At 37.4% G+C, this 25749-nt stretch overlaps 48 pseudogenes; all 48 read right to left on the bottom strand.

Moving 5' to 3' along the window:
• Window positions 1-276: 276 nt before the first annotated feature.
• LOC124318485 lies at window positions 277-395 on the bottom strand (annotated as a pseudogene).
• A 412-nt stretch (window positions 396-807) lies between these two features.
• Window positions 808-926, bottom strand: LOC124318486 (annotated as a pseudogene).
• A 411-nt stretch (window positions 927-1337) lies between these two features.
• LOC124318487 lies at window positions 1338-1456 on the bottom strand (annotated as a pseudogene).
• A 411-nt stretch (window positions 1457-1867) lies between these two features.
• On the bottom strand, window positions 1868-1986 carry LOC124318488 (annotated as a pseudogene).
• Window positions 1987-2397: 411 nt separating this feature from the next.
• On the bottom strand, window positions 2398-2516 carry LOC124318489 (annotated as a pseudogene).
• A 412-nt stretch (window positions 2517-2928) lies between these two features.
• On the bottom strand, window positions 2929-3047 carry LOC124318490 (annotated as a pseudogene).
• A 412-nt stretch (window positions 3048-3459) lies between these two features.
• Window positions 3460-3578, bottom strand: LOC124318492 (annotated as a pseudogene).
• Window positions 3579-3990: 412 nt separating this feature from the next.
• LOC124318493 lies at window positions 3991-4109 on the bottom strand (annotated as a pseudogene).
• A 412-nt stretch (window positions 4110-4521) lies between these two features.
• On the bottom strand, window positions 4522-4640 carry LOC124318494 (annotated as a pseudogene).
• Window positions 4641-5051: 411 nt separating this feature from the next.
• Window positions 5052-5170, bottom strand: LOC124318495 (annotated as a pseudogene).
• A 412-nt stretch (window positions 5171-5582) lies between these two features.
• On the bottom strand, window positions 5583-5701 carry LOC124318496 (annotated as a pseudogene).
• A 411-nt stretch (window positions 5702-6112) lies between these two features.
• Window positions 6113-6231, bottom strand: LOC124318497 (annotated as a pseudogene).
• Window positions 6232-6643: 412 nt separating this feature from the next.
• On the bottom strand, window positions 6644-6762 carry LOC124318498 (annotated as a pseudogene).
• A 411-nt stretch (window positions 6763-7173) lies between these two features.
• LOC124317997 lies at window positions 7174-7292 on the bottom strand (annotated as a pseudogene).
• A 411-nt stretch (window positions 7293-7703) lies between these two features.
• Window positions 7704-7822, bottom strand: LOC124318499 (annotated as a pseudogene).
• Window positions 7823-8234: 412 nt separating this feature from the next.
• Window positions 8235-8353, bottom strand: LOC124317998 (annotated as a pseudogene).
• A 412-nt stretch (window positions 8354-8765) lies between these two features.
• On the bottom strand, window positions 8766-8884 carry LOC124317999 (annotated as a pseudogene).
• A 411-nt stretch (window positions 8885-9295) lies between these two features.
• On the bottom strand, window positions 9296-9414 carry LOC124318000 (annotated as a pseudogene).
• A 413-nt stretch (window positions 9415-9827) lies between these two features.
• Window positions 9828-9946, bottom strand: LOC124318001 (annotated as a pseudogene).
• Window positions 9947-10357: 411 nt separating this feature from the next.
• On the bottom strand, window positions 10358-10476 carry LOC124318004 (annotated as a pseudogene).
• A 411-nt stretch (window positions 10477-10887) lies between these two features.
• On the bottom strand, window positions 10888-11006 carry LOC124318005 (annotated as a pseudogene).
• A 411-nt stretch (window positions 11007-11417) lies between these two features.
• Window positions 11418-11536, bottom strand: LOC124318006 (annotated as a pseudogene).
• A 411-nt stretch (window positions 11537-11947) lies between these two features.
• On the bottom strand, window positions 11948-12066 carry LOC124318500 (annotated as a pseudogene).
• A 412-nt stretch (window positions 12067-12478) lies between these two features.
• LOC124318007 lies at window positions 12479-12597 on the bottom strand (annotated as a pseudogene).
• A 412-nt stretch (window positions 12598-13009) lies between these two features.
• On the bottom strand, window positions 13010-13128 carry LOC124318008 (annotated as a pseudogene).
• A 412-nt stretch (window positions 13129-13540) lies between these two features.
• On the bottom strand, window positions 13541-13659 carry LOC124318010 (annotated as a pseudogene).
• A 412-nt stretch (window positions 13660-14071) lies between these two features.
• LOC124318011 lies at window positions 14072-14190 on the bottom strand (annotated as a pseudogene).
• Window positions 14191-14602: 412 nt separating this feature from the next.
• On the bottom strand, window positions 14603-14721 carry LOC124318012 (annotated as a pseudogene).
• Window positions 14722-15133: 412 nt separating this feature from the next.
• LOC124318013 lies at window positions 15134-15252 on the bottom strand (annotated as a pseudogene).
• A 412-nt stretch (window positions 15253-15664) lies between these two features.
• On the bottom strand, window positions 15665-15783 carry LOC124318014 (annotated as a pseudogene).
• A 412-nt stretch (window positions 15784-16195) lies between these two features.
• LOC124318015 lies at window positions 16196-16314 on the bottom strand (annotated as a pseudogene).
• Window positions 16315-16725: 411 nt separating this feature from the next.
• LOC124318501 lies at window positions 16726-16844 on the bottom strand (annotated as a pseudogene).
• A 412-nt stretch (window positions 16845-17256) lies between these two features.
• LOC124318016 lies at window positions 17257-17375 on the bottom strand (annotated as a pseudogene).
• Window positions 17376-17786: 411 nt separating this feature from the next.
• On the bottom strand, window positions 17787-17905 carry LOC124318503 (annotated as a pseudogene).
• Window positions 17906-18317: 412 nt separating this feature from the next.
• On the bottom strand, window positions 18318-18436 carry LOC124318017 (annotated as a pseudogene).
• Window positions 18437-18848: 412 nt separating this feature from the next.
• Window positions 18849-18967, bottom strand: LOC124318018 (annotated as a pseudogene).
• A 412-nt stretch (window positions 18968-19379) lies between these two features.
• Window positions 19380-19498, bottom strand: LOC124318019 (annotated as a pseudogene).
• A 412-nt stretch (window positions 19499-19910) lies between these two features.
• LOC124318021 lies at window positions 19911-20029 on the bottom strand (annotated as a pseudogene).
• A 412-nt stretch (window positions 20030-20441) lies between these two features.
• LOC124318022 lies at window positions 20442-20560 on the bottom strand (annotated as a pseudogene).
• A 413-nt stretch (window positions 20561-20973) lies between these two features.
• LOC124318023 lies at window positions 20974-21092 on the bottom strand (annotated as a pseudogene).
• A 412-nt stretch (window positions 21093-21504) lies between these two features.
• LOC124318238 lies at window positions 21505-21623 on the bottom strand (annotated as a pseudogene).
• A 413-nt stretch (window positions 21624-22036) lies between these two features.
• Window positions 22037-22155, bottom strand: LOC124318504 (annotated as a pseudogene).
• A 412-nt stretch (window positions 22156-22567) lies between these two features.
• On the bottom strand, window positions 22568-22686 carry LOC124318178 (annotated as a pseudogene).
• A 412-nt stretch (window positions 22687-23098) lies between these two features.
• On the bottom strand, window positions 23099-23217 carry LOC124318505 (annotated as a pseudogene).
• Window positions 23218-23754: 537 nt separating this feature from the next.
• Window positions 23755-23873, bottom strand: LOC124318506 (annotated as a pseudogene).
• A 413-nt stretch (window positions 23874-24286) lies between these two features.
• On the bottom strand, window positions 24287-24405 carry LOC124318024 (annotated as a pseudogene).
• Window positions 24406-24818: 413 nt separating this feature from the next.
• LOC124318025 lies at window positions 24819-24937 on the bottom strand (annotated as a pseudogene).
• A 412-nt stretch (window positions 24938-25349) lies between these two features.
• Window positions 25350-25468, bottom strand: LOC124318239 (annotated as a pseudogene).
• Window positions 25469-25749: the final 281 nt, after the last annotated feature.

Here is a 25749-nt window from a genome sequence, read left to right on the forward strand (position 1 = left end):
CGCAATGAAATTCATCCAGAATCATTCCTATAGATGAATTGAACCTATCCCTATGTCATTGAAATTTTTGATCTACGAATTTGGACTGGTAACCATCACGATTAATAACGCGATAAAATTTGACAAACTCTCAATGGAATTGATCCAGAATCATTCTTATAGATGAATTGAACCTATCTCTAAGGCATTGAAATGTTTCATCTACGAAATTGGACTGGTAACCATCGTTATTGAAAAAAATTTCAAGAAATTTTTTATTGAACACAAACTATTCATCGCCAACGACATCCCGTATTCCCAAGCGGTCACCCTTCCAAGTACTAACGGGACTCGACGTAACTTAACTTCTGGGAGCTGACGAGACCAGGTGCGTTCTACGTGATATGGCCGTTGACATTCAAAAATGAAAATTTACCCTCCCAGTCCCAATGGATGAATAGAAAATCACTTCAAAGTGACAGAAATGTTTGTTCTTTGAATTTGGACTGGTAACCATCGCAAATAAAAAGCGCGATCAACTTTGAAAAACTCGCAATGAAATTCATCCAGAATCATTCCTATAGATGAATTGAACCTATCCCTATGTCATTGAAATTTTTGATCTACGAATTTGGACTGGTAACCATTGCGATTAAAAAACGCGATAAAATTTGACAAAATCTCAATGGAATTGATCCAGAATCATTCTTATAGATGCATTGAACCTATCTCTAAGGCATTGAAATGTTTCATCTACGAAATTGGACTGGTAACCATCGTTATTGAAAAAAATTTCAAGAAATTTTTTATTGAAAACAAACTATTCATCGCCAACGACATCCCGTATTCCCAAGCGGTCACCCTTCCAAGTACTAACGGGACTCGACGTAACTTAACTTCTGGGAGCTGACGAGACCAGGTGCGTTCTACGTGATATGGCCGTTGACATTCAAAAATGAAAATTTACCCTCCCAGTCCCAATGGATGAATAGAAAATCACTTCAAAGTGACAGAAATGTTTGTTCATTGAATTTGGACTGGTAACCATCGCGAATAAAAAGCGCGATCAACTTTGAAAAACTCGCAATGAAATTCATCCAGAATCATTCCTATAGATGAATTGAACCTATCCCTATGTCATTGAAATTTTTGATCTACGAATTTGGACTGGTAACCATCACGATTAATAACGCGATAAAATTTGACAAACTCTCAATGGAATTGATCCAGAATCATTCTTATAGATGAATTGAACCTATCTCTAAGGCATTGAAATGTTTCATCTACGAAATTGGACTGGTAACCATCGTTATTGAAAAAAATTTCAAGAAATTTTTTATTGAAAACAAACTATTCATCGCCAACGACATCCCGTATTCCCAAGCGGTCACCCTTCCAAGTACTAACGGGACTCGACGTAACTTAACTTCTGGGAGCTGACGAGACCAGGTGCGTTCTACGTGATATGGCCGTTGACATTCAAAAATGAAAATTTACCCTCCCAGTCCCAATGGATGAATAGAAAATCACTTCAAAGTGACAGAAATGTTTGTTCATTGAATTTGGACTGGTAACCATCGCGAATAAAAAGCGCGATCAACTTTGAAAAACTCGCAATGAAATTCATCCAGAATCATTCCTATAGATGAATTGAACCTATCCCTATGTCATTGAAATTTTTGATCTACGAATTTGGACTGGTAACCATCACGATTAATAACGCGATAAAATTTGACAAACTCTCAATGGAATTGATCCAGAATCATTCTTATAGATGAATTGAACCTATCTCTAAGGCATTGAAATGTTTCATCTACGAAATTGGACTGGTAACCATCGTTATTGAAAAAAATTTCAAGAAATTTTTTATTGAACACAAACTATTCATCGCCAACGACATCCCGTATTCCCAAGCGGTCACCCTTCCAAGTACTAACGGGACTCGACGTAACTTAACTTCTGGGAGCTGACGAGACCAGGTGCGTTCTACGTGATATGGCCGTTGACATTCAAAAATGAAAATTTACCCTCCCAGTCCCAATGGATGAATAGAAAATCACTTCAAAGTGACAGAAATGTTTGTTCATTGAATTTGGACTGGTAACCATCGCGAATAAAAAGCGCGATCAACTTTGAAAAACTCGCAATGAAATTCATCCAGAATCATTCCTATAGATGAATTGAACCTATCCCTATGTCATTGAAATTTTTGATCTACGAATTTGGACTGGTAACCATCACGATTAATAACGCGATAAAATTTGACAAACTCTCAATGGAATTGATCCAGAATCATTCTTATAGATGAATTGAACCTATCTCTAAGGCATTGAAATGTTTCATCTACGAAATTGGACTGGTAACCATCGTTATTGAAAAAAATTTCAAGAAATTTTTTATTGAACACAAACTATTCATCGCCAACGACATCCCGTATTCCCAAGCGGTCACCCTTCCAAGTACTAACGGGACTCGACGTAACTTAACTTCTGGGAGCTGACGAGACCAGGTGCGTTCTACGTGATATGGCCGTTGACATTCAAAAATGAAAATTTACCCTCCCAGTCCCAATGGATGAATAGAAAATCACTTCAAAGTGACAGAAATGTTTGTTCATTGAATTTGGACTGGTAACCATCGCGAATAAAAAGCGCGATCAACTTTGAAAAACTCGCAATGAAATTCATCCAGAATCATTCCTATAGATGAATTGAACCTATCCCTATGTCATTGAAATTTTTGATCTACGAATTTGGACTGGTAACCATTGCGATTAAAAAACGCGATAAAATTTGACAAAATCTCAATGGAATTGATCCAGAATCATTCTTATAGATGCATTGAACCTATCTCTAAGGCATTGAAATGTTTCATCTACGAAATTGGACTGGTAACCATCGTTATTGAAAAAAATTTCAAGAAATTTTTTATTGAAAACAAACTATTCATCGCCAACGACATCCCGTATTCCCAAGCGGTCACCCTTCCAAGTACTAACGGGACTCGACGTAACTTAACTTCTGGGAGCTGACGAGACCAGGTGCGTTCTACGTGATATGGCCGTTGACATTCAAAAATGAAAATTTACCCTCCCATTCCCAATGGATGAATAGAAAATCACTTCAAAGTGACAGAAATGTTTGTTCTTTGAATTTGGACTGGTAACCATCGCAAATAAAAAGCGCGATCAACTTTGAAAAACTCGCAATGAAATTCATCCAGAATCATTCCTATAGATGAATTGAACCTATCCCTATGTCATTGAAATTTTTGATCTACGAATTTGGACTGGTAACCATTGCGATTAAAAAACGCGATAAAATTTGACAAAATCTCAATGGAATTGATCCAGAATCATTCTTATAGATGCATTGAACCTATCTCTAAGGCATTGAAATGTTTCATCTACGAAATTGGACTGGTAACCATCGTTATTGAAAAAAATTTCAAGAAATTTTTTATTGAAAACAAACTATTCATCGCCAACGACATCCCGTATTCCCAAGCGGTCACCCTTCCAAGTACTAACGGGACTCGACGTAACTTAACTTCTGGGAGCTGACGAGACCAGGTGCGTTCTACGTGATATGGCCGTTGACATTCAAAAATGAAAATTTACCCTCCCAGTCCCAATGGATGAATAGAAAATCACTTCAAAGTGACAGAAATGTTTGTTCTTTGAATTTGGACTGGTAACCATCGCAAATAAAAAGCGCGATCAACTTTGAAAAACTCGCAATGAAATTCATCCAGAATCATTCCTATAGATGAATTGAACCTATCCCTATGTCATTGAAATTTTTGATCTACGAATTTGGACTGGTAACCATTGCGATTAAAAAACGCGATAAAATTTGACAAAATCTCAATGGAATTGATCCAGAATCATTCTTATAGATGCATTGAACCTATCTCTAAGGCATTGAAATGTTTCATCTACGAAATTGGACTGGTAACCATCGTTATTGAAAAAAATTTCAAGAAATTTTTTATTGAAAACAAACTATTCATCGCCAACGACATCCCGTATTCCCAAGCGGTCACCCTTCCAAGTACTAACGGGACTCGACGTAACTTAACTTCTGGGAGCTGACGAGACCAGGTGCGTTCTACGTGATATGGCCGTTGACATTCAAAAATGAAAATTTACCCTCCCAGTCCCAATGGATGAATAGAAAATCACTTCAAAGTGACAGAAATGTTTGTTCATTGAATTTGGACTGGTAACCATCGCGAATAAAAAGCGCGATCAACTTTGAAAAACTCGCAATGAAATTCATCCAGAATCATTCCTATAGATGAATTGAACCTATCCCTATGTCATTGAAATTTTTGATCTACGAATTTGGACTGGTAACCATTGCGATTAAAAAACGCGATAAAATTTGACAAAATCTCAATGGAATTGATCCAGAATCATTCTTATAGATGCATTGAACCTATCTCTAAGGCATTGAAATGTTTCATCTACGAAATTGGACTGGTAACCATCGTTATTGAAAAAAATTTCAAGAAATTTTTTATTGAAAACAAACTATTCATCGCCAACGACATCCCGTATTCCCAAGCGGTCACCCTTCCAAGTACTAACGGGACTCGACGTAACTTAACTTCTGGGAGCTGACGAGACCAGGTGCGTTCTACGTGATATGGCCGTTGACATTCAAAAATGAAAATTTACCCTCCCAGTCCCAATGGATGAATAGAAAATCACTTCAAAGTGACAGAAATGTTTGTTCATTGAATTTGGACTGGTAACCATCGCAAATAAAAAGCGCGATCAACTTTGAAAAACTCGCAATGAAATTCATCCAGAATCATTCCTATAGATGAATTGAACCTATCCCTATGTCATTGAAATTTTTGATCTACGAATTTGGACTGGTAACCATCACGATTAATAACGCGATAAAATTTGACAAACTCTCAATGGAATTGATCCAGAATCATTCTTATAGATGAATTGAACCTATCTCTAAGGCATTGAAATGTTTCATCTACGAAATTGGACTGGTAACCATCGTTATTGAAAAAAATTTCAAGAAATTTTTTATTGAAAACAAACTATTCATCGCCAACGACATCCCGTATTCCCAAGCGGTCACCCTTCCAAGTACTAACGGGACTCGACGTAACTTAACTTCTGGGAGCTGACGAGACCAGGTGCGTTCTACGTGATATGGCCGTTGACATTCAAAAATGAAAATTTACCCTCCCAGTCCCAATGGATGAATAGAAAATCACTTCAAAGTGACAGAAATGTTTGTTCTTTGAATTTGGACTGGTAACCATCGCAAATAAAAAGCGCGATCAACTTTGAAAAACTCGCAATGAAATTCATCCAGAATCATTCCTATAGATGAATTGAACCTATCCCTATGTCATTGAAATTTTTGATCTACGAATTTGGACTGGTAACCATTGCGATTAAAAAACGCGATAAAATTTGACAAAATCTCAATGGAATTGATCCAGAATCATTCTTATAGATGCATTGAACCTATCTCTAAGGCATTGAAATGTTTCATCTACGAAATTGGACTGGTAACCATCGTTATTGAAAAAAATTTCAAGAAATTTTTTATTGAAAACAAACTATTCATCGCCAACGACATCCCGTATTCCCAAGCGGTCACCCTTCCAAGTACTAACGGGACTCGACGTAACTTAACTTCTGGGAGCTGACGAGACCAGGTGCGTTCTACGTGATATGGCCGTTGACATTCAAAAATGAAAATTTACCCTCCCAGTCCCAATGGATGAATAGAAAATCACTTCAAAGTGACAGAAATGTTTGTTCTTTGAATTTGGACTGGTAACCATCGCAAATAAAAAGCGCGATCAACTTTGAAAAACTCGCAATGAAATTCATCCAGAATCATTCCTATAGATGAATTGAACCTATCCCTATGTCATTGAAATTTTTGATCTACGAATTTGGACTGGTAACCATTGCGATTAAAAAACGCGATAAAATTTGACAAAATCTCAATGGAATTGATCCAGAATCATTCTTATAGATGCATTGAACCTATCTCTAAGGCATTGAAATGTTTCATCTACGAAATTGGACTGGTAACCATCGTTATTGAAAAAAATTTCAAGAAATTTTTATTGAAAACAAACTATTCATCGCCAACGACATCCCGTATTCCCAAGCGGTCACCCTTCCAAGTACTAACGGGACTCGACGTAACTTAACTTCTGGGAGCTGACGAGACCAGGTGCGTTCTACGTGATATGGCCGTTGACATTCAAAAATGAAAATTTACCCTCCCAGTCCCAATGGATGAATAGAAAATCACTTCAAAGTGACAGAAATGTTTGTTCTTTGAATTTGGACTGGTAACCATCGCAAATAAAAAGCGCGATCAACTTTGAAAAACTCGCAATGAAATTCATCCAGAATCATTCCTATAGATGAATTGAACCTATCCCTATGTCATTGAAATTTTTGATCTACGAATTTGGACTGGTAACCATTGCGATTAAAAAACGCGATAAAATTTGACAAAATCTCAATGGAATTGATCCAGAATCATTCTTATAGATGCATTGAACCTATCTCTAAGGCATTGAAATGTTTCATCTACGAAATTGGACTGGTAACCATCGTTATTGAAAAAAATTTCAAGAAATTTTTTATTGAAAACAAACTATTCATCGCCAACGACATCCCGTATTCCCAAGCGGTCACCCTTCCAAGTACTAACGGGACTCGACGTAACTTAACTTCTGGGAGCTGACGAGACCAGGTGCGTTCTACGTGATATGGCCGTTGACATTCAAAAATGAAAATTTACCCTCCCAGTCCCAATGGATGAATAGAAAATCACTTCAAAGTGACAGAAATGTTTGTTCATTGAATTTGGACTGGTAACCATCGCGAATAAAAAGCGCGATCAACTTTGAAAAACTCGCAATGAAATTCATCCAGAATCATTCCTATAGATGAATTGAACCTATCCCTATGTCATTGAAATTTTTGATCTACGAATTTGGACTGGTAACCATCACGATTAATAACGCGATAAAATTTGAAAAACTCTCAATGGAATTGATCCAGAATCATTCTTATAGATGAATTGAACCTATCTCTAAGGCATTGAAATGTTTCATCTACGAAATTGGACTGGTAACCATCGTTATTGAAAAAAATTTCAAGAAATTTTTTATTGAAAACAAACTATTCATCGCCAACGACATCCCGTATTCCCAAGCGGTCACCCTTCCAAGTACTAACGGAACTCGACGTAACTTAACTTCTGGGAGCTGACGAGACCAGGTGCGTTCTACGTGATATGGCCGTTGACATTCAAAAATGAAAATTTACCCTCCCAGTCCCAATGGATGAATAGAAAATCACTTCAAAGTGACAGAAATGTTTGTTCATTGAATTTGGACTGGTAACCATCGCGAATAAAAAGCGCGATCAACTTTGAAAAACTCGCAATGAAATTCATCCAGAATCATTCCTATAGATGAATTGAACCTATCCCTATGTCATTGAAATTTTTGATCTACGAATTTGGACTGGTAACCATCACGATTAATAACGCGATAAAATTTGAAAAACTCTCAATGGAATTGATCCAGAATCATTCTTATAGATGAATTGAACCTATCTCTAAGGCATTGAAATGTTTCATCTACGAAATTGGACTGGTAACCATCGTTATTGAAAAAAATTTCAAGAAATTTTTTATTGAAAACAAACTATTCATCGCCAACGACATCCCGTATTCCCAAGCGGTCACCCTTCCAAGTACTAACGGGACTCGACGTAACTTAACTTCTGGGAGCTGACGAGACCAGGTGCGTTCTACGTGATATGGCCGTTGACATTCAAAAATGAAAATTTACCCTCCCAGTCCCAATGGATGAATAGAAAATCACTTCAAAGTGACAGAAATGTTTGTTCATTGAATTTGGACTGGTAACCATCGCGAATAAAAAGCGCGATCAACTTTGAAAAACTCGCAATGAAATTCATCCAGAATCATTCCTATAGATGAATTGAACCTATCCCTATGTCATTGAAATTTTTGATCTACGAATTTGGACTGGTAACCATCACGATTAATAACGCGATAAAATTTGACAAACTCTCAATGGAATTGATCCAGAATCATTCTTATAGATGAATTGAACCTATCTCTAAGGCATTGAAATGTTTCATCTACGAAATTGGACTGGTAACCATCGTGATTGAAAAAAAATGTCAAGAAATTTGTTATTGAAAACAAACTATCCATCGCCAACGACATCCCGTATTCCCAAGCGGTCACCCTTCCAAGTACTAACGGAACTCGACGTAACTTAACTTCTGGGAGCTGACGAGACCAGGTGCGTTCTACGTGATATGGCCGTTGACATTCAAAAATGAAAATTTACCCTCCCAGTCCCAATGGATGAATAGAAAATCACTTCAAAGTGACAGAAATGTTTGTTCATTGAATTTGGACTGGTAACCATCGCGAATAAAAAGCGCGATCAACTTTGAAAAACTCGCAATGAAATTCATCCAGAATCATTCCTATAGATGAATTGAACCTATCCCTATGTCATTGAAATTTTTGATCTACGAATTTGGACTGGTAACCATCACGATTAATAACGCGATAAAATTTGACAAACTCTCAATGGAATTGATCCAGAATCATTCTTATAGATGAATTGAACCTATCTCTAAGGCATTGAAATGTTTCATCTACGAAATTGGACTGGTAACCATCGTGATTGAAAAAAAATGTCAAGAAATTTGTTATTGAAAACAAACTATCCATCGCCAACGACATCCCGTATTCCCAAGCGGTCACCCTTCCAAGTACTAACGGAACTCGACGTAACTTAACTTCTGGGAGCTGACGAGACCAGGTGCGTTCTACGTGATATGGCCGTTGACATTCAAAAATGAAAATTTACCCTCCCAGTCCCAATGGATGAATAGAAAATCACTTCAAAGTGACAGAAATGTTTGTTCATTGAATTTGGACTGGTAACCATCGCGAATAAAAAGCGCGATCAACTTTGAAAAACTCGCAATGAAATTCATCCAGAATCATTCCTATAGATGAATTGAACCTATCCCTATGTCATTGAAATTTTTGATCTACGAATTTGGACTGGTAACCATCACGATTAATAACGCGATAAAATTTGACAAACTCTCAATGGAATTGATCCAGAATCATTCTTATAGATGAATTGAACCTATCTCTAAGGCATTGAAATGTTTCATCTACGAAATTGGACTGGTAACCATCGTTATTGAAAAAAATTTCAAGAAATTTTTTATTGAAAACAAACTATTCATCGCCAACGACATCCCGTATTCCCAAGCGGTCACCCTTCCAAGTACTAACGGAACTCGACGTAACTTAACTTCTGGGAGCTGACGAGACCAGGTGCGTTCTACGTGATATGGCCGTTGACATTCAAAAATGAAAATTTACCCTCCCAGTCCCAATGGATGAATAGAAAATCACTTCAAAGTGACAGAAATGTTTGTTCATTGAATTTGGACTGGTAACCATCGCGAATAAAAAGCGCGATCAACTTTGAAAAACTCGCAATGAAATTCATCCAGAATCATTCCTATAGATGAATTGAACCTATCCCTATGTCATTGAAATTTTTGATCTACGAATTTGGACTGGTAACCATTGCGATTAAAAAACGCGATAAAATTTGACAAACTCTCAATGGAATTGATCCAGAATCATTCTTATAGATGAATTGAACCTATCTCTAAGGCATTGAAATGTTTCATCTACGAAATTGGACTGGTAACCATCGTGATTGAAAAAAAATGTCAAGAAATTTGTTATTGAAAACAAACTATCCATCGCCAACGACATCCCGTATTCCCAAGCGGTCACCCTTCCAAGTACTAACGGAACTCGACGTAACTTAACTTCTGGGAGCTGACGAGACCAGGTGCGTTCTACGTGATATGGCCGTTGACATTCAAAAATGAAAATTTACCCTCCCAGTCCCAATGGATGAATAGAAAATCACTTCAAAGTGACAGAAATGTTTGTTCATTGAATTTGGACTGGTAACCATCGCGAATAAAAAGCGCGATCAACTTTGAAAAACTCGCAATGAAATTCATCCAGAATCATTCCTATAGATGAATTGAACCTATCCCTATGTCATTGAAATTTTTGATCTACGAATTTGGACTGGTAACCATCACGATTAATAACGCGATAAAATTTGACAAACTCTCAATGGAATTGATCCAGAATCATTCTTATAGATGAATTGAACCTATCTCTAAGGCATTGAAATGTTTCATCTACGAAATTGGACTGGTAACCATCGTTATTGAAAAAAATTTCAAGAAATTTTTTATTGAAAACAAACTATTCATCGCCAACGACATCCCGTATTCCCAAGCGGTCACCCTTCCAAGTACTAACGGAACTCGACGTAACTTAACTTCTGGGAGCTGACGAGACCAGGTGCGTTCTACGTGATATGGCCGTTGACATTCAAAAATGAAAATTTACCCTCCCAGTCCCAATGGATGAATAGAAAATCACTTCAAAGTGACAGAAATGTTTGTTCATTGAATTTGGACTGGTAACCATCGCGAATAAAAAGCGCGATCAACTTTGAAAAACTCGCAATGAAATTCATCCAGAATCATTCCTATAGATGAATTGAACCTATCCCTATGTCATTGAAATTTTTGATCTACGAATTTGGACTGGTAACCATCACGATTAATAACGCGATAAAATTTGAAAAACTCTCAATGGAATTGATCCAGAATCATTCTTATAGATGAATTGAACCTATCTCTAAGGCATTGAAATGTTTCATCTACGAAATTGGACTGGTAACCATCGTTATTGAAAAAAATTTCAAGAAATTTTTTATTGAAAACAAACTATTCATCGCCAACGACATCCCGTATTCCCAAGCGGTCACCCTTCCAAGTACTAACGGAACTCGACGTAACTTAACTTCTGGGAGCTGACGAGACCAGGTGCGTTCTACGTGATATGGCCGTTGACATTCAAAAATGAAAATTTACCCTCCCAGTCCCAATGGATGAATAGAAAATCACTTCAAAGTGACAGAAATGTTTGTTCATTGAATTTGGACTGGTAACCATCGCGAATAAAAAGCGCGATCAACTTTGAAAAACTCGCAATGAAATTCATCCAGAATCATTCCTATAGATGAATTGAACCTATCCCTATGTCATTGAAATTTTTGATCTACGAATTTGGACTGGTAACCATCACGATTAATAACGCGATAAAATTTGACAAACTCTCAATGGAATTGATCCAGAATCATTCTTATAGATGAATTGAACCTATCTCTAAGGCATTGAAATGTTTCATCTACGAAATTGGACTGGTAACCATCGTTATTGAAAAAAATTTCAAGAAATTTTTTATTGAAAACAAACTATTCATCGCCAACGACATCCCGTATTCCCAAGCGGTCACCCTTCCAAGTACTAACGGAACTCGACGTAACTTAACTTCTGGGAGCTGACGAGACCAGGTGCGTTCTACGTGATATGGCCGTTGACATTCAAAAATGAAAATTTACCCTCCCAGTCCCAATGGATGAATAGAAAATCACTTCAAAGTGACAGAAATGTTTGTTCATTGAATTTGGACTGGTAACCATCGCGAATAAAAAGCGCGATCAACTTTGAAAAACTCGCAATGAAATTCATCCAGAATCATTCCTATAGATGAATTGAACCTATCCCTATGTCATTGAAATTTTTGATCTACGAATTTGGACTGGTAACCATCACGATTAATAACGCGATAAAATTTGAAAAACTCTCAATGGAATTGATCCAGAATCATTCTTATAGATGAATTGAACCTATCTCTAAGGCATTGAAATGTTTCATCTACGAAATTGGACTGGTAACCATCGTTATTGAAAAAAATTTCAAGAAATTTTTTATTGAAAACAAACTATTCATCGCCAACGACATCCCGTATTCCCAAGCGGTCACCCTTCCAAGTACTAACGGGACTCGACGTAACTTAACTTCTGGGAGCTGACGAGACCAGGTGCGTTCTACGTGATATGGCCGTTGACATTCAAAAATGAAAATTTACCCTCCCAGTCCCAATGGATGAATAGAAAATCACTTCAAAGTGACAGAAATGTTTGTTCATTGAATTTGGACTGGTAACCATCGCGAATAAAAAGCGCGATCAACTTTGAAAAACTCGCAATGAAATTCATCCAGAATCATTCCTATAGATGAATTGAACCTATCCCTATGTCATTGAAATTTTTGATCTACGAATTTGGACTGGTAACCATCACGATTAATAACGCGATAAAATTTGACAAACTCTCAATGGAATTGATCCAGAATCATTCTTATAGATGAATTGAACCTATCTCTAAGGCATTGAAATGTTTCATCTACGAAATTGGACTGGTAACCATCGTGATTGAAAAAAAATGTCAAGAAATTTGTTATTGAAAACAAACTATCCATCGCCAACGACATCCCGTATTCCCAAGCGGTCACCCTTCCAAGTACTAACGGAACTCGACGTAACTTAACTTCTGGGAGCTGACGAGACCAGGTGCGTTCTACGTGATATGGCCGTTGACATTCAAAAATGAAAATTTACCCTCCCAGTCCCAATGGATGAATAGAAAATCACTTCAAAGTGACAGAAATGTTTGTTCATTGAATTTTGACTGGTAACCATCGCGAATAAAAAGCGCGATCAACTTTGAAAAACTCGCAATGAAATTCATCCAGAATCATTCCTATAGATGAATTGAACCTATCCCTATGTCATTGAAATTTTTGATCTACGAATTTGGACTGGTAACCATCACGATTAATAACGCGATAAAATTTGACAAACTCTCAATGGAATTGATCCAGAATCATTCTTATAGATGAATTGAACCTATCTCTAAGGCATTGAAATGTTTCATCTACGAAATTGGACTGGTAACCATCGTGATTGAAAAAAAATGTCAAGAAATTTGTTATTGAAAACAAACTATCCATCGCCAACGACATCCCGTATTCCCAAGCGGTCACCCTTCCAAGTACTAACGGAACTCGACGTAACTTAACTTCTGGGAGCTGACGAGACCAGGTGCGTTCTACGTGATATGGCCGTTGACATTCAAAAATGAAAATTTACCCTCCCAGTCCCAATGGATGAATAGAAAATCACTTCAAAGTGACAGAAATGTTTGTTCATTGAATTTGGACTGGTAACCATCGCGAATAAAAAGCGCGATCAACTTTGAAAAACTCGCAATGAAATTCATCCAGAATCATTCCTATAGATGAATTGAACCTATCCCTATGTCATTGAAATTTTTGATCTACGAATTTGGACTGGTAACCATCACGATTAATAACGCGATAAAATTTGACAAACTCTCAATGGAATTGATCCAGAATCATTCTTATAGATGAATTGAACCTATCTCTAAGGCATTGAAATGTTTCATCTACGAAATTGGACTGGTAACCATCGTGATTGAAAAAAAATGTCAAGAAATTTGTTATTGAAAACAAACTATCCATCGCCAACGACATCCCGTATTCCCAAGCGGTCACCCTTCCAAGTACTAACGGAACTCGACGTAACTTAACTTCTGGGAGCTGACGAGACCAGGTGCGTTCTACGTGATATGGCCGTTGACATTCACAAATGAAAATTTACCCTCCCAGTCCCAATGGATGAATAGAAAATCACTTCAAAGTGACAGAAATGTTTGTTCTTTGAATTTGGACTGGTAACCATCGCAAATAAAAAGCGCGATCAACTTTGAAAAACTCGCAATGAAATTCATCCAGAATCATTCCTATAGATGAATTGAACCTATCCCTATGTCATTGAAATTTTTGATCTACGAATTTGGACTGGTAACCATCACGATTAATAACGCGATAAAATTTGACAAACTCTCAATGGAATTGATCCAGAATCATTCTTATAGATGAATTGAACCTATCTCTAAGGCATTGAAATGTTTCATCTACGAAATTGGACTGGTAACCATCGTGATTGAAAAAAAATGTCAAGAAATTTGTTATTGAAAACAAACTATCCATCGCCAACGACATCCCGTATTCCCAAGCGGTCACCCTTCCAAGTACTAACGGAACTCGACGTAACTTAACTTCTGGGAGCTGACGAGACCAGGTGCGTTCTACGTGATATGGCCGTTGACATTCAAAAATGAAAATTTACCCTCCCAGTCCCAATGGATGAATAGAAAATCACTTCAAAGTGACAGAAATGTTTGTTCATTGAATTTGGACTGGTAACCATCGCGAATAAAAAGCGCGATCAACTTTGAAAAACTCGCAATGAAATTCATCCAGAATCATTCCTATAGATGAATTGAACCTATCCCTATGTCATTGAAATTTTTGATCTACGAATTTGGACTGGTAACCATCACGATTAATAACGCGATAAAATTTGACAAACTCTCAATGGAATTGATCCAGAATCATTCTTATAGATGAATTGAACCTATCTCTAAGGCATTGAAATGTTTCATCTACGAAATTGGACTGGTAACCATCGTGATTGAAAAAAAATGTCAAGAAATTTGTTATTGAAAACAAACTATCCATCGCCAACGACATCCCGTATTCCCAAGCGGTCACCCTTCCAAGTACTAACGGAACTCGACGTAACTTAACTTCTGGGAGCTGACGAGACCAGGTGCGTTCTACGTGATATGGCCGTTGACATTCAAAAATGAAAATTTACCCTCCCAGTCCCAATGGATGAATAGAAAATCACTTCAAAGTGACAGAAATGTTTGTTCATTGAATTTGGACTGGTAACCATCGCGAATAAAAAGCGCGATCAACTTTGAAAAACTCGCAATGAAATTCATCCAGAATCATTCCTATAGATGAATTGAACCTATCCCTATGTCATTGAAATTTTTGATCTACGAATTTGGACTGGTAACCATCACGATTAATAACGCGATAAAATTTGACAAACTCTCAATGGAATTGATCCAGAATCATTCTTATAGATGAATTGAACCTATCTCTAAGGCATTGAAATGTTTCATCTACGAAATTGGACTGGTAACCATCGTGATTGAAAAAAAATGTCAAGAAATTTGTTATTGAAAACAAACTATCCATCGCCAACGACATCCCGTATTCCCAAGCGGTCACCCTTCCAAGTACTAACGGAACTCGACGTAACTTAACTTCTGGGAGCTGACGAGACCAGGTGCGTTCTACGTGATATGGCCGTTGACATTCAAAAATGAAAATTTACCCTCCCAGTCCCAATGGATGAATAGAAAATCACTTCAAAGTGACAGAAATGTTTGTTCATTGAATTTGGACTGGTAACCATCGCGAATAAAAAGCGCGATCAACTTTGAAAAACTCGCAATGAAATTCATCCAGAATCATTCCTATAGATGAATTGAACCTATCCCTATGTCATTGAAATTTTTGATCTACGAATTTGGACTGGTAACCATCACGATTAATAACGCGATAAAATTTGACAAACTCTCAATGGAATTGATCCAGAATCATTCTTATAGATGAATTGAACCTATCTCTAAGGCATTGAAATGTTTCATCTACGAAATTGGACTGGTAACCATCGTGATTGAAAAAAAATGTCAAGAAATTTGTTATTGAAAACAAACTATCCATCGCCAACGACATCCCGTATTCCCAAGCGGTCACCCTTCCAAGTACTAACGGAACTCGACGTAACTTAACTTCTGGGAGCTGACGAGACCAGGTGCGTTCTACGTGATATGGCCGTTGACATTCAAAAATGAAAATTTACCCTCCCAGTCCCAATGGATGAATAGAAAATCACTTCAAAGTGACAGAAATGTTTGTTCATTGAATTTGGACTGGTAACCATCGCGAATAAAAAGCGCGATCAACTTTGAAAAACTCGCAATGAAATTCATCCAGAATCATTCCTATAGATGAATTGAACCTATCCCTATGTCATTGAAATTTTTGATCTACGAATTTGGACTGGTAACCATCACGATTAATAACGCGATAAAATTTGACAAACTCTCAATGGAATTGATCCAGAATCATTCTTATAGATGAATTGAACCTATCTCTAAGGCATTGAAATGTTTCATCTACGAAATTGGACTGGTAACCATCGTGATTGAAAAAAAATGTCAAGAAATTTGTTATTGAAAACAAACTATCCGTCGCCAACGACATCCCGTATTCCCAAGCGGTCACCCTTCCAAGTACTAACGGAACTCGACGTAACTTAACTTCTGGGAGCTGACGAGACCAGGTGCGTTCTACGTGATATGGCCGTTGACATTCACAAATGAAAATTTACCCTCCCAGTCCCAATGGATGAATAGAAAATCACTTCAAAGTGACAGAAATGTTTGTTCATTGAATTTGGACTGGTAACCATCGCGAATAAAAAGCGCGATCAACTTTGAAAAACTCGCAATGAAATTCATCCAGAATCATTCCTATAGATGAATTGAACCTATCCCTATGTCATTGAAATTTTTGATCTACGAATTTGGACTGGTAACCATCACGATTAATAACGCGATAAAATTTGAAAAACTCTCAATGGAATTGATCCAGAATCATTCTTATAGATGAATTGAACCTATCTCTAAGGCATTGAAATGTTTCATCTACGAAATTGGACTGGTAACCATCGTTATTGAAAAAAATTTCAAGAAATTTTTTATTGAAAACAAACTATTCATCGCCAACGACATCCCGTATTCCCAAGCGGTCACCCTTCCAAGTACTAACGGGACTCGACGTAACTTAACTTCTGGGAGCTGACGAGACCAGGTGCGTTCTACGTGATATGGCCGTTGACATTCAAAAATGAAAATTTACCCTCCCAGTCCCAATGGATGAATAGAAAATCACTTCAAAGTGACAGAAATGTTTGTTCATTGAATTTGGACTGGTAACCATCGCGAATAAAAAGCGCGATCAACTTTGAAAAACTCGCAATGAAATTCATCCAGAATCATTCCTATAGATGAATTGAACCTATCCCTATGTCATTGAAATTTTTGATCTACGAATTTGGACTGGTAACCATCACGATTAATAACGCGATAAAATTTGACAAACTCTCAATGGAATTGATCCAGAATCATTCTTATAGATGAATTGAACCTATCTCTAAGGCATTGAAATGTTTCATCTACGAAATTGGACTGGTAACCATCGTGATTGAAAAAAAATGTCAAGAAATTTGTTATTGAAAACAAACTATCCATCGCCAACGACATCCCGTATTCCCAAGCGGTCACCCTTCCAAGTACTAACGGAACTCGACGTAACTTAACTTCTGGGAGCTGACGAGACCAGGTGCGTTCTACGTGATATGGCCGTTGACATTCACAAATGAAAATTTACCCTCCCAGTCCCAATGGATGAATAGAAAATCACTTCAAAGTGACAGAAATGTTTGTTCATTGAATTTGGACTGGTAACCATCGCGAATAAAAAGCGCGATCAACTTTGAAAAACTCGCAATGAAATTCATCCAGAATCATTCCTATAGATGAATTGAACCTATCCCTATGTCATTGAAATTTTTGATCTACGAATTTGGACTGGTAACCATCACGATTAATAACGCGATAAAATTTGAAAAACTCTCAATGGAATTGATCCAGAATCATTCTTATAGATGAATTGAACCTATCTCTAAGGCATTGAAATGTTTCATCTACGAAATTGGACTGGTAACCATCGTTATTGAAAAAAATTTCAAGAAATTTTTTATTGAAAACAAACTATTCATCGCCAACGACATCCCGTATTCCCAAGCGGTCACCCTTCCAAGTACTAACGGGACTCGACGTAACTTAACTTCTGGGAGCTGACGAGACCAGGTGCGTTCTACGTGATATGGCCGTTGACATTCAAAAATGAAAATTTACCCTCCCAGTCCCAATGGATGAATAGAAAATCACTTCAAAGTGACAGAAATGTTTGTTCATTGAATTTGGACTGGTAACCATCGCGAATAAAAAGCGCGATCAACTTTGAAAAACTCGCAATGAAATTCATCCAGAATCATTCCTATAGATGAATTGAACCTATCCCTATGTCATTGAAATTTTTGATCTACGAATTTGGACTGGTAACCATCACGATTAATAACGCGATAAAATTTGACAAACTCTCAATGGAATTGATCCAGAATCATTCTTATAGATGAATTGAACCTATCTCTAAGGCATTGAAATGTTTCATCTACGAAATTGGACTGGTAACCATCGTGATTGAAAAAAAATGTCAAGAAATTTGTTATTGAAAACAAACTATCCATCGCCAACGACATCCCGTATTCCCAAGCGGTCACCCTTCCAAGTACTAACGGAACTCGACGTAACTTAACTTCTGGGAGCTGACGAGACCAGGTGCGTTCTACGTGATATGGCCGTTGACATTCAAAAATGAAAATTTACCCTCCCAGTCCCAATGGATGAATAGAAAATCACTTCAAAGTGACAGAAATGTTTGTTCATTGAATTTGGACTGGTAACCATCGCGAATAAAAAGCGCGATCAACTTTGAAAAACTCGCAATGAAATTCATCCAGAATCATTCCTATAGATGAATTGAACCTATCCCTATGTCATTGAAATTTTTGATCTACGAATTTGGACTGGTAACCATCACGATTAATAACGCGATAAAATTTGACAAACTCTCAATGGAATTGATCCAGAATCATTCTTATAGATGAATTGAACCTATCTCTAAGGCATTGAAATGTTTCATCTACGAAATTGGACTGGTAACCATCGTGATTGAAAAAAAATGTCAAGAAATTTGTTATTGAAAACAAACTATCCATCGCCAACGACATCCCGTATTCCCAAGCGGTCACCCTTCCAAGTACTAACGGAACTCGACGTAACTTAACTTCTGGGAGCTGACGAGACCAGGTGCGTTCTACGTGATATGGCCGTTGACATTCAAAAATGAAAATTTACCCTCCCAGTCCCAATGGATGAATAGAAAATCACTTCAAAGTGACAGAAATGTTTGTTCATTGAATTTGGACTGGTAACCATCGCGAATAAAAAGCGCGATCAACTTTGAAAAACTCGCAATGAAATTCATCCAGAATCATTCCTATAGATGAATTGAACCTATCCCTATGTCATTGAAATTTTTGATCTACGAATTTGGACTGGTAACCATCACGATTAATAACGCGATAAAATTTGACAAACTCTCAATGGAATTGATCCAGAATCATTCTTATAGATGAATTGAACCTATCTCTAAGGCATTGAAATGTTTCATCTACGAAATTGGACTGGTAACCATCGTGATTGAAAAAAAATGTCAAGAAATTTGTTATTGAAAACAAACTATCCATCGCCAACGACATCCCGTATTCCCAAGCGGTCACCCTTCCAAGTACTAACGGAACTCGACGTAACTTAACTTCTGGGAGCTGACGAGACCAGGTGCGTTCTACGTGATATGGCCGTTGACATTCACAAATGAAAATTTACCCTCCCAGTCCCAATGGATGAATAGAAAATCACTTCAAAGTGACAGAAATGTTTGTTCATTGAATTTGGACTGGTAACCATCGCGAATAAAAAGCGCGATCAACTTTGAAAAACTCGCAATGAAATTCATCCAGAATCATTCCTATAGATGAATTGAACCTATCCCTATGTCATTGAAATTTTTGATCTACGAATTTGGACTGGTAACCATCACGATTAATAACGCGATAAAATTTGACAAACTCTCAATGGAATTGATCCAGAATCATTCTTATAGATGAATTGAACCTATCTCTAAGGCATTGAAATGTTTCATCTACGAAATTGGACTGGTAACCATCGTGATTGAAAAAAAATGTCAAGAAATTTGTTATTGAAAACAAACTATCCATCGCCAACGACATCCCGTATTCCCAAGCGGTCACCCTTCCAAGTACTAACGGAACTCGACGTAACTTAACTTCTGGGAGCTGACGAGACCAGGTGCGTTCTACGTGATATGGCCGTTGACATTCACAAATGAAAATTTACCCTCCCAGTCCCAATGGATGAATAGAAAATCACTTCAAAGTGACAGAAATGTTTGTTCATTGAATTTGGACTGGTAACCATCGCGAATAAAAAGCGCGATCAACTTTGAAAAACTCGCAATGAAATTCATCCAGAATCATTCCTATAGATGAATTGAACCTATCCCTATGTCATTGAAATTTTTGATCTACGAATTTGGACTGGTAACCATCACGATTAATAACGCGATAAAATTTGACAAACTCTCAATGGAATTGATCCAGAATCATTCTTATAGATGAATTGAACCTATCTCTAAGGCATTGAAATGTTTCATCTACGAAATTGGACTGGTAACCATCGTGATTGAAAAAAAATGTCAAGAAATTTGTTATTGAAAACAAACTATCCATCGCCAACGACATCCCGTATTCCCAAGCGGTCACCCTTCCAAGTACTAACGGAACTCGACGTAACTTAACTTCTGGGAGCTGACGAGACCAGGTGCGTTCTACGTGATATGGCCGTTGACATTCAAAAATGAAAATTTACCCTCCCAGTCCCAATGGATGAATAGAAAATCACTTCAAAGTGACAGAAATGTTTGTTCATTGAATTTGGACTGGTAACCATCGCGAATAAAAAGCGCGATCAACTTTGAAAAACTCGCAATGAAATTCATCCAGAATCATTCCTATAGATGAATTGAACCTATCCCTATGTCATTGAAATTTTTGATCTACGAATTTGGACTGGTAACCATCACGATTAAAAAACGCGATAAAATTTGACAAACTCTCAATGGAATTGATCCAGAATCATTCTTATAGATGAATTGAACCTATCTCTAAGGCATTGAAATGTTTCATCTACGAAATTGGACTGGTAACCATCGTGATTGAAAAAAAATGCCAAGAAATTTGTTATTGAAAACAAACTATCCATCGCCAACGACATCCCGTATTCCCAAGCGGTCACCCTTCCAAGTACTAACGGAACTCGACGTAACTTAACTTCTGGGAGCTGACGAGACCAGGTGCGTTCTACGTGATATGGCCGTTGACATTCAAAAATGAAAATTTACCCTCCCAATCCCAATGGATGAATAGAAAATCACTTCAAAGTGACAGAAATGTTTGTTCATTGAATTTGGACTGGTAACCATCGCGAATAAAAAGCGCGATCAACTTTGAAAAACTCGCAATGAAATTCATCCAGAATCATTCCTATAGATGAATTGAACCTATCCCTATGTCATTGAAATTTTTGATCTACGAATTTGGACTGGTAACCATCACGATTAATAACGCGATAAAATTTGACAAACTCTCAATGGAATTGATCCAGAATCATTCTTATAGATGAATTGAACCTATCTCTAAGGCATTGAAATGTTTCATCTACGAAATTGGACTGGTAACCATCGTGATTGAAAAAAAATGTCAAGAAATTTGTTATTGAAAACAAACTATCCATCGCCAACGACATCCCGTATTCCCAAGCGGTCACCCTTCCAAGTACTAACGGAACTCGACGTAACTTAACTTGTGGGAGCTGACGAGACCAGGTGCGTTCTACGTGATATGGCCGTTGACATTCAAAAATGAAAATTTACCCTCCCAGTCCCAATGGATGAATAGAAAATCACTTCAAAGTGACAGAAATGTTTGTTCATTGAATTTGGACTGGTAACCATCGCGAATAAAAAGCGCGATCAACTTTGAAAAACTCGCAATGAAATTCATCCAGAATCATTCCTATAGATGAATTGAACCTATCCCTATGTCATTGAAATTTTTGATCTACGAATTTGGACTGGTAACCATCACGATTAAAAAACGCGATAAAATTTGACAAACTCTCAATGGAATTGATCCAGAATCATTCTTATAGATGAATTGAACCTATCTCTAAGGCATTGAAATGTTTCATCTACGAAATTGGACTGGTAACCATCGTTATTGAAAAAAAATTTCAAGAAATTTTTTATTGAAAACAAACTATTCATCGCCAACGACATCCCGTATTCCCAAGCGGTCACCCTTCCAAGTACTAACGGGACTCGACGTAACTTAACTTCTGGGAGCTGACGAGACCAGGTGCGTTCTACGTGATATGGCCGTTGACATTCAAAAATGAAAATTTACCCTCCCATTCCCAATGGATGAATAGAAAATCACTTCAAAGTGACAAAAATGTTTGTTCATTGAATTTGGACTGGTAACCATCGCGAATAAAAAGCGCGATCAACTTTGAAAAACTCGCAATGAAATTCATCCAGAATCATTCCTATAGATGAATTGAACCTATCCCTATGTCATTGAAATTTTTGATCTACGAATTTGGACTGGTAACCATCACGATTAATAACGCGATAAAATTTGACAAACTCTCAATGGAATTGATCCAGAATAATTCTTATAGATGAATTGAACCTATCTCTAAGGCATTGAAATGTTTCATCTACGAAATTGGACTGGTAACCATCGTGATTGAAAAAAAATGTCAAGAAATTTGTTATTGAAAACAAACTATCCATCGCCAACGACATCCCGTATTCCCAAGCGGTCACCCTTCCAAGTACTAACGGGACTCGACGTAACTTAACTTCTGGGAGCTGACGAGACCAGTTGCGTTCTACGTGATATGGCCGTTGACATTCAAAAATGAAAATTTACCCTCCCAGTCCCAATGGATGAATAGAAAATCACTTCAAAGTGACAGAAATGTTTGTTCATTGAATTTGGACTGGTAACCATCGCGAATAAAAAGCGCGATAAACTTTGAAAAACTCGCAATGAAATTCATCCAGAATCATTCCTATAGATGAATTGAAACTATCCCTATGTCATTGAAATTTTTGATCTACGAATTTGGACTGGTAACCATCACGATTAATAACGCGATAAAATTTGACAAACTCTCAATGGAATTGATCCAGAATCATTCTTATAGATGAATTGAACCTATCTCTAAGGCATTGAAATGTTTCATCTACGAAATTGGACTGGTAACCATCGTTATTGAAAAAAAATTTCAAGAAATTTTTTATTGAAAACAAACTATTCATCGCCAACGACATCCCGTATTCCCAAGCGGTCACCCTTCCAAGTACTAACGGGACTCGACGTAACTTAACTTCTGGGAGCTGACGAGACCAGGTGCGTTCTACGTGATATGGCCGTTGACATTCAAAAATGAAAATTTACCCTCCCATTCCCAATGGATGAATAGAAAATCACTTCAAAGTGACAGAAATGTTTGTTCATTGAATTTTGACTGGTAACCATCGCGAATAAAAAGCGCGATCAACTTTGAAAAACTCGCAATGAAATTCATCCAGAATCATTCCTATAGATGAATTGAACCTATCCCTATGTCATTGAAATTTTTGATCTACGAATTTGGACTGGTAACCATCACGATTAATAACGCGATAAAATTTGACAAACTCTCAATGGAATTGATCCAGAATCATTCTTATAGATGAATTGAACCTATCTCTAAGGCATTGAAATGTTTCATCTACGAAATTGGACTGGTAACCATCGTGATTGAAAAAAAAATGTCAAGAAATTTGTTATTGAAAACAAACTATCCATCGCCAACGACATCCCGTATTCCCAAGCGGTCACCCTTCCAAGTACTAACGGAACTCGACGTAACTTAACTTCTGGGAGCTGACGAGACCAGGTGCGTTCTACGTTCTACGAACAAACTATTCATCGCCAACGACATCCCGTATTCCCAAGCGGTCACCCTTCCAAGTACTAACGGGACTCGACGTAACTTAACTTCTGGGAGCTGACGAGACCAGGTGCGTTCTACGTGATATGGCCGTTGACATTCAAAAATGAAAATTTACCCTCCCATTCCCAATGGATGAATAGAAAATCACTTCAAAGTGACAGAAATGTTTGTTCATTGAATTTTGACTGGTAACCATCGCAAATAAAAAGCGCGATCAACTTTGAAAAACTCGCAATGAAATTCATCCAGAATCATTCCTATAGATGAATTGAACCTATCCCTATGTCATTGAAATTTTTGATCTACGAATTTGGACTGGTAACCATCACGATTAATAACGCGATAAAATTTGACAAACTCTCAATGGAATTGATCCAGAATCATTCTTATAGATGAATTGAACCTATCTCTAAGGCATTGAAATGTTTCATCTACGAAATTGGACTGGTAACCATCGTGATTGAAAAAAAAATGCCAAGAAATTTGTTATTGAAAACAAACTATCCATCGCCAACGACATCCCGTATTCCCAAGCGGTCACCCTTCCAAGTACTAACGGAACTCGACGTAACTTAACTTCTGGGAGCTGACGAGACCAGGTGCGTTCTACGTGATATGGCCGTTGACATTCAAAAATGAAAATTTACCCTCCCAGTCCCAATGGATGAATAGAAAATCACTTCAAAGTGACAGAAATGTTTGTTCATTGAATTTGGACTGGTAACCATCGCGAATAAAAAGCGCGATCAACTTTGAAAAACTCGCAATGAAATTCATCCAGAATCATTCCTATAGATGAATTGAACCTATCCCTATGTCATTGAAATTTTTGATCTACGAATTTGGACTGGTAACCATCACGATTAAAAAACGCGATAAAATTTGACAAACTCTCAATGGAATTGATCCAGAATCATTCTTATAGATGAATTGAACCTATCTCTAAGGCATTGAAATGTTTCATCTACGAAATTGGACTGGTAACCATCGTGATTGAAAAAAAATGTCAAGAAATTTGTTATTGAAAACAAACTATCCATCGCCAACGACATCCCGTATTCCCAAGCGGTCACCCTTCCAAGTACTAACGGAACTCGACGTAACTTAACTTCTGGGAGCTGACGAGACCAGGTGCGTTCTACGTGATATGGCCGTTGACATTCAAAAATGAAAATTTACCCTCCCAATCCCAATGGATGAATAGAAAATCACTTCAAAGTGACAGAAATGTTTGTTCATTGAATTTGGACTGGTAACCATCGCGAATAAAAAGCGCGATCAACTTTGAAAAACTCGCAATGAAATTCATCCAGAATCATTCCTATAGATGAATTGAACCTATCCCTATGTCATTGAAATTTTTGATCTACGAATTTGGACTGGTAACCATCACGATTAATAACGCGATAAAATTTGACAAACTCTCAATGGAATTGATCCAGAATCATTCTTATAGATGAATTGAACCTATCTCTAAGGCATTGAAATGTTTCATCTACGAAATTGGACTGGTAACCATCGTGATTGAAAAAAAATGTCAAGAAATTTGTTATTGAAAACAAACTATCCATCGCCAACGACATCCCGTATTCCCAAGCGGTCACCCTTCCAAGTACTAACGGAACTCGACGTAACTTAACTTGTGGGAGCTGACGAGACCAGGTGCGTTCTACGTGATATGGCCGTTGACATTCAAAAATGAAAATTTACCCTCCCAGTCCCAATGGATGAATAGAAAATCACTTCAAAGTGACAGAAATGTTTGTTCATTGAATTTGGACTGGTAACCATCGCGAATAAAAAGCGCGATCAACTTTGAAAAACTCGCAATGAAATTCATCCAGAATCATTCCTATAGATGAATTGAACCTATCCCTATGTCATTGAAATTTTTGATCTACGAATTTGGACTGGTAACCATCACGATTAAAAAACGCGATAAAATTTGACAAACTCTCAATGGAATTGATC

Source organism: Daphnia pulicaria, unplaced genomic scaffold (assembly GCF_021234035.1).
Source record: "Daphnia pulicaria isolate SC F1-1A unplaced genomic scaffold, SC_F0-13Bv2 h1tg000068l, whole genome shotgun sequence".
NCBI lineage: Eukaryota > Metazoa > Arthropoda > Branchiopoda > Diplostraca > Daphniidae > Daphnia > Daphnia pulicaria.